Below are 7,698 nucleotides of genomic sequence, written 5' to 3' on the forward strand. Positions count from 1 at the left end.
CCATCCACTTCATACCAGTGTCCTGCCTGTCTCTATCCACTTCATACCAGTGTCCTGCCTGTCTCCATCCACTTCATACCAGTGTCCTGCCTGTCTCCATCCACTTCATACCAGTGTCCTGCCTGTCTCCATCCACTTCATACCAGTGTCCTGCCTGTCTCCATCCACTTCATACCAGTGTCCTGTCTCCATCCACTTCATACCAGTGTCCCTGCCTGTCTCCATCCACTTCATACCAGTGTCCTGCCTGTCTCCATCCACTCCATATACCAGTGTCCTGCCTGTCTCCATCCACTTCCTCCAGTGTCCTGCCTGTCTCCATCCACTTCATACCAGTGTCCTGCCTGTCTCCTGCTCCACTTCATACCAGTGTCCTGCCTGTCTCCATCCACTTCATACCAGTGTCCTGCCTGTCTCCATCCACTTCATACCAGTGTCCTGCCTGTCTCCATCCACTTCATACCAGTGTCCTGCCTGTCTCCATCCACTTCATACCAGTGTCCTGCCTGTCTCCATCCACTTCATACCAGTGTCCTGCCTGTCTCCATCCACTTCATACCAGTGTCCTGCCTGTCTCCATCCCTTCATACCAGTGTCCTTCCTGTACCAGTCCACTCTACAGTGTCCTGCCTGTCTCTTCATGTCCACATCCACTTCCTACCATGTCCTGTGTCCTGTCCACTTCATACCAGTCCTGCCTGTCTCCACCACTTCATACCAGTGTCCTGCCTGTCTCCCCATCCACTTCATACCAGTGTGTCTCCATCCACGTCATACCAGTGTCCTGCCTGTCTCCATCCTTCATACCAGTGTCCTGCCTGTCTCTATCCACTTCATACCAGTGTCCTGCCTGTCTCCATCCTCTTCATACCAGTGTCCTGTCTCTGTCTCTATCCACTTCATACCAGTGTCCTGCCTGTCTCCATCCACTTCATACCAGTGTCCTGCCTGTCTCCCATCCACTTCATACCAGTGTCCTGCCTGTCTCCCATCCACTTCATACCAGTGTCCTGCTCCATCTCCATACCAGTGTCCACAGCCTGTCTCTCCCATCCACTTCATACCAGTGTCCTGCCTGTCTCCCCATCCACTTCATACCAGTGTCCTGCCTGTCTCCATCCACTTCATACCAGTGTCCTGCCTGTCTCCATCCACTTCATACCAGTGTCCTGCCTGTCTCCCATCCACTTCATACCAGTGTCCTGCCCTGTCTCCATCCACTTCATACCAGTGTCCAGCCTGTCTCCATCCACTTCATACCAGTGTCCTGCCTGTCTCCATCCACTTCATACTAGTGTCCTGCCTGTCTCCATCCACTTCATACAGTGTCCTGCTCTGTCTCCATCTGTCTCCATCCACTTCATACCAGTGTCCTGCCTGTCTCCATTCACGTCATACCAGTGTCCTGCCTGTCTCCATCCACTTCATACCAGTGTCCTGCCTGTCTCCATCCACTTCATACCAGTGTCCTGCCTGTCTCCATCCACTTCATACCAGAGTCCTGCCGGTCTCCATCCACTTCATACCAGTGTCCTGCCTGTCTCCATCCTCGTCATACCATTGTCCTGCCTGTCCATCCATCCATACTTCATACCTGTCTCCATGTCCTGCCTGTCTCCATCCACTTCATACAGTGTCATGCCTGTCTCCATCCACTTCATACCAGTGTCCTGCCTGTCTCCACCCACTTCATACAGTGTCCTGCCTGTCTCCATCCACTTCATACAGTGTCCAGCCTGTCTCCATCCACTTCATACCAGTTTCCTGCCTGTCTCCATCCACTTCAGACCAGTGTCCTGCCTGTCTCCGTCCACTTCATACAGTGTCCTGCCTGTCTCCATCCACTTCATACAGTGTCCTGCCTGTCTCCATCCACTTCATACCAGTGTCAATCCTTTTCCAATCTGTTTCACACGTGCTTCAAACGTGTCTCGTAAGCATTCCATACCAGTTGAAGTAATCATCATGTCTGGCTATATCTATACATCCACCTAATTTCCACAATAGATCGAAATATACATGGCGCCAGTTTAGGGAAGCTCCGGTTTACTACTCAAAACATTGCCATATCATAAAAAGGCTCTCACACTAAGTAAGGGTGAACACAAATTTTCCTTTCTCCACAAAAGGTTAAACCTGGACAAGGGAAGGACAATAAAGATATTCTTTACACAATTACAGCTAAGATGTTAAGCCTCTCTGGTCATAAAAATAACCCTGGTGTTGTATTTTGACTATTGAATCATAGCAAGGAGGGGTTTACACGCGAGAAGCGTCCACCTTAAGAAAACCTTAGAAAATTTAGTTTCGGTGTCGGTCTCATAAACTCCAGACTTCGCCAGTTTTCTTTTGTTGACTTTTCTTGCTCCGAGATTCCAACAATCGCCAAACAAAATTACGCTATCTAATATATTACCTCCGGGGCGGGGACGGAGAGGGATCGCTCACTTTTATCATTCCGTGTTCGTTTCAGATCGATGCAAATTTAGTAAATTCCATCTGTTGGTTCGTTTCATCGCGAGTTAAGTGTTTTGGTAAACCGGAACTCGTGAGCCGTATTCTGAAGATCGTGTTATAGACTGTGTGGTTGCTGTTGTGATCGTCAGTGATATGATTGATATATAACCAAACAAGGTATAATGATGGTGGTGAATGAAAGTATGTGTTGATTTTAATTTAGACCATAAAGAAAATCACAAAAACTTTATATGTTCTTTACCCAATATACCGGTTCTCAGAAAAAAATATTGCAATACGTATCGTTTGAAAAGCGTATTGCAATGTACCGGTAATACCGTGCAGTCCTACTGATGATGACGACGACGGTGGTGTTGGTGTTGATGATGATGACGACGACGACGGTGGTGGTTGTGGTGGTAGTGTGATGAAGATGATGATGACGATGGCGACGATGGCCTTAATATTTATGTGGGCGGTGGGGTAGTCTAGTGGTTAAAGCGTTGGCTCGTCACGCCGAAGACCCGGGTTCGAATCCCCACATGGGTACAATTTGTGAAGCCCATTTCTGGTGTCCCCCGCCGTGATGTTGCTTGAATAATGCTAAAAGCGGCGTAAAGCCAAACTCAGTCAGTCAGTCATATTTATGTCTTCTTGAATTATTATTTGACAAAACTGACAATCATAATAACAATAGAAATCCCCCGTTTTATCGTCTTGTGCATCAGCAGCAGCAACAACAATCACCAACACCATCATTACCCAATATGATCTTACAATCACACAATATATACATTTTCGTATTAAAACGCATTATTCGAAAAATTACAGTATTTCACGACCCCTTTAGCTTTAAAATTAAACAACATGACTATGATGAATGCCTGTCAAGAAACGATAGAAGTGTATGCTCTAAGGGACATTTCTACTCAATCCCAATCCCAATCACATATCTACCAAAAGGGCCCGTTAAACAACAGCTTCACACATCGCCGACATCAAAAGCGATTCCTACCTCCTTATCAAGCTACGGATATATACACCAAACAGCTCCATTCTCAAAGTAACGCATCTGTATTCAAACCATTAGAACCGACTATTATTTCCAAGGCCTGGGTATGATTGTCTTCAGTTTAAGAGCGAGAGTATCAGTTTATAACAATCAGCGCACCCACCACCTGGTATGGTAGTCGCATGGCTTTCAGAGAATATTAGGCTTTTATATCCCTGTCGTGCTGACGAGGCCTGTGTGAAACCTGACACTTTATCGGGTGTCTCATCTTCAGATAAAAAATCTGTTGAGCAAAAGGGATTTCGGTTTTTTATTCTGGAAAACCAGGTATTGTTGTCTCCTGGTCCCGAGTTTTGATTCCACTCCGAACGTCAGTCGCACTGTAAATACAAGTGACAAATACCCTTTTCTTATCCTTAGGAGGTGAGGTGAGGTGAAATTGGGTTTAACGACGTGCTTGAGAATATTTCGCTCATATGACGACGTGCATGCGTGTGTATGTGTATGTGCGCCTGCTTGTACTAGCCCAGACTGAAGCTGGTTTTATAGTGCTAGCCCACTGAGATACCATGCCGCAGTGAAGCATGAATACCCCACTCAGACACATTATACTGACTCCAAGCCGACCGGTCCTTGTTGTACCCATTAATGCCGAGCGCCAGGCAGGGACCAACAAGTACCATACTTTAACGTCTTTTGGTATGACGCGGTCGGGGATCGAACCCGCGACCTTCCGCTCTCCGGGCGGACGCTCTAACCACTACACCACGGAGGCGGTCTCTTATCCTTAGGAACTCTCAGCTAAAAACACTTTTGATTGTAGTATTCCGACATGTGTCTATGAATCATCGTGATTGATGATCTTACGTACTGGCCAAAAGGTGCCAACCAGTAGCTCCGGTCACAAACACATGCAACGGCACCTCAACACTGGAACACGAGCTAGAAAGTCAAATTGGAGATTGCGTCAGCTCCTGAACAGGGGGAGGTTGCCGGTTGTGGTTCTGAATTTAAAATAGATAATGATTGAAAAATCTTAAAAAATATGGCACCAGTTTGAAATGTTCGTGATCAGAAACCTTTCAGTTGGCTGCAATTGTGTCACGCCAGTCTTAAATAACTTTCCTCTTAAACGTCATGTGAAGACCCAAATGTGCCAAGTTAATCCTACGACAAAAGAAAGTTGAGTATGGACTTGATACATGAATATATAAATGAAATTATGCTGATTACAAATTTCTGAAGTTATGATAATTGTGGTGTTTAACTTGATGGCAATGATTTATTGTTCCTGTCCATTTTTGATCATTTAGCGACATCTTTCAAATTTATCATACACTAGGTAGTACGGAGTTAAAGTTGATCTCAAGCGGCTTTTACGAATCTCAGCTAAGTTGTTTAATGGCCTATAAGTTTTCTAACGTCTGACCAGTTGTAAGAGTCGACGAAAATATGTATCTAATACATCGACTCTTGCTCAGGAATCGTAAATCCCTGATTACACTCTCTCCTTTACTGCTCTGTCGTTTAACGCTGTTGCGAATTCCAGTCAAAACCCCAGTCTAGCCTTCTTACTCAGCAGATTCCGTCTTTCCGTCCGAAACACGTGGTCATTATTTACGACGTTTCCGCGATGACCACTGGCATCAACGATAAATCCCCAGCCAGTGATAATCCTTTTTGTACGAGTCTAGACAACATATAATTTGACTGTATTGTAGCAATTTGACGAATAATTTCACCTATAAAAACAAAAAAGACACACAAAAGACCAACCCTTTGCCTTGTGTGTTTAACTGACGTTATCCGGAAACGTCAAAATGGTGAATTAATGTACGTTTTATTGACGCTGTCTCTTCACAAACCGTCTGATCACGTATTTTCTCGCACGGCAATATTTACATCACGAGATTTCAACCCCGTGATACACCTTTGATAACCTTTTGAAGTAGGAACCCCTCGGCTGCAAAACAGTTTTCTGCTCACCTAGCGGAAACGATGACGGAGATACTATCTTCGTAATGACTGTTTAAAGAGTAGAGTAATCGCCGCGAGCTGGGATTTCACCGAGGGATTAATATGAGAGTATGAAAAGAGTTCTGCGATGAGGACTGTAATCTTTGATATGAAGATTACAGATTAGCTACTACAAAAGATGTAATGACGTGGGGACAATCTGTGTGTTCTATTGTATCTCATACTCAGATTGCTTCCTACAGATTTGCCTCCGATATGAAAGCAGGGATCTGTATCTGACGAGCTGTGATTAAAGCCACAGGGTAAGATTCAAAAGAAGGAACCAGGTTGTATTTTCTGAAATAAATTCATCCGGGTTTTTCCGATCCTCTTCATATGGATGTGTGAATTTCTGCGTTTTTAGTGTGATGACTTGCCGCTGCTATGAATATATTTGAGAGTCATGAGCTAATTTTTTTATTCGTACGCAGCTATGAATATCTTAGTATCAGTTGCATTTTGATGAAAGAAGAGGAATAACAATGATTATGTTTCTGTTTTGTATAATCAGGAACAAAATATGGGTATCTTATGAAACGGCCGTATTTCGTTGTTTCATGTACGAGAGGGATATATTTTCTCTTTAAGTAACGCCGTCCCGTGACAAGATGAACCCAAACAACAACAACAACCACCAACAACAACAACGTCCGACGACGATGATGACCTAGCCCAAATAAACTCCTTTCTCACTCTACTTCGGTTAATGTTTTAATTTTGAATGTACCAATGGAAATACTGCGATCCTAGTTTTCAATCGCGAAACAGAAAGTACTGTGTATTGGCTGCCCGAGCATGCGCAAAGAGAAAGGACCACTGTTCGGTGCCTGTACAATCCCAACACCTTCCATTGTCAATCTTGTCATTTGAACCAATACTTCTACGATCGCCAGTTCCACGCTCCCGTACCATTCCTCGCTGTACTCAGTATCCGTTTGACATTTTGTTCTCAAAGTGTTTGTAATGTCAACATTTTTCATGTGCAACGGTAGTCACAGTGAAAAAGGTTTACCAGGCAAAAAATGACTCCTTCAACATGGATGACTAGGATCTAGTTCTAGAAAAAGATGGGAAACCGGAGCTGGAATAAGCTGAAAGATATCATGTTTGCGTTATTTCAAGTTTTTCAAGGTGTGAAGGTACGAGGAAATAACGGTTATTTTTTCCTGCATTTGTAAAAAATGAGGAAAAGAATATTTCATTCGAATAATAAACATCCCATTTTATATAAGCGTCCATATTTTATTGATTCCGTGGGTTACAACAACACCGAGGGAATCGTTCGTATTAAAACATTTTCTTGTCAATGAATAAAGGGAAAGGAATGGTTCTGTTTGCACGCCTTCATGTCGTCAGGGTTTCGTTTAAACAACATGAACGGGTTTTAATTCCTTGGGGCAAAATAACTTGATACGCTGCAATATAATCTGCTGCAGATGTTGTGAGACGTATTCTCCATATAATGTACATCTTCCCTATTTCAACGTTGTAAAGATTCCAGTACCATAGCTTGTTTTTTTACCATAGCATTTTTCTTCATTTGGAGTATCCAGTATTCTCGCTATACTTTCCCTTTTACCCGCTTTAGCTTCCCATCTCCATTCCAGGGGCGGTGGGGTAGCCTAGTGGATAAAGCGTTCGTTTGTCACGCCGAAGATCCGGGTTCGATTCCCCACATGGGTACAATGTGTGAAGCCCATTTCTGGTGTCCCCCGTCGTGATGTTGCTGGAACATTGCTTAAAAGGCGTAAAACCATACTCACTCACCCATTTCCATTCCCTTTTTTTAGTTTCCGTACTGTCGCATTAGTTCACGTATACTTGTACTTGTATATTCAGTTCAATCGCTATATTTCCGGTTAGTTCCTGATTCTCATTCTCTCGTTCTCTTGCTATAGTTTCTCGTTCTCTTGCTATAGTTTCTCATTCTCTTGCTATAGTTTCTCATTAGTTTCTCATTCTCTTGCTATAGTTTCTCATTCCCTTGCTATAGTTTCTCATTCCCTTGCTATAGTTTCTCATTCCCTTGCTATAGTTTCTCATTCTCTTGCTATAGTTTCTCATTCCTCTTGCTATAGTTTCTCATTCCCTTGCTATAGTTTCTCATTCCCTTGCTATAGTTTCTCATTCCCTTGCTATAGTTTCTCATTTTCTCATTCTCTAGCTATAGTTCATTCCTCATTCCCTTGCTATAGTTTCTCATTCCCCTCATT

At 43.7% G+C, this 7,698-nt stretch overlaps 1 long non-coding RNA gene across 1 annotated transcript; it reads left to right on the forward strand.

Moving 5' to 3' along the window:
• The first annotated feature begins 2,557 nt into the window (after positions 1-2,557).
• Positions 2,558-6,134, forward strand: LOC124257243. Its single transcript, XR_006893219.1, has 3 exons — positions 2,558-2,634; positions 5,689-5,748; positions 6,074-6,134. It is a non-coding gene; the product is annotated as an uncharacterized LOC124257243 (long non-coding RNA).
• Positions 6,135-7,698: the final 1,564 nt, after the last annotated feature.

Source organism: Haliotis rubra, unplaced genomic scaffold (assembly GCF_003918875.1).
Source record: "Haliotis rubra isolate DU_JTF1 unplaced genomic scaffold, ASM391887v1 Scf653, whole genome shotgun sequence".
In the NCBI taxonomy this organism is placed as follows: Eukaryota; Metazoa; Mollusca; class Gastropoda; order Lepetellida; family Haliotidae; genus Haliotis; species Haliotis rubra.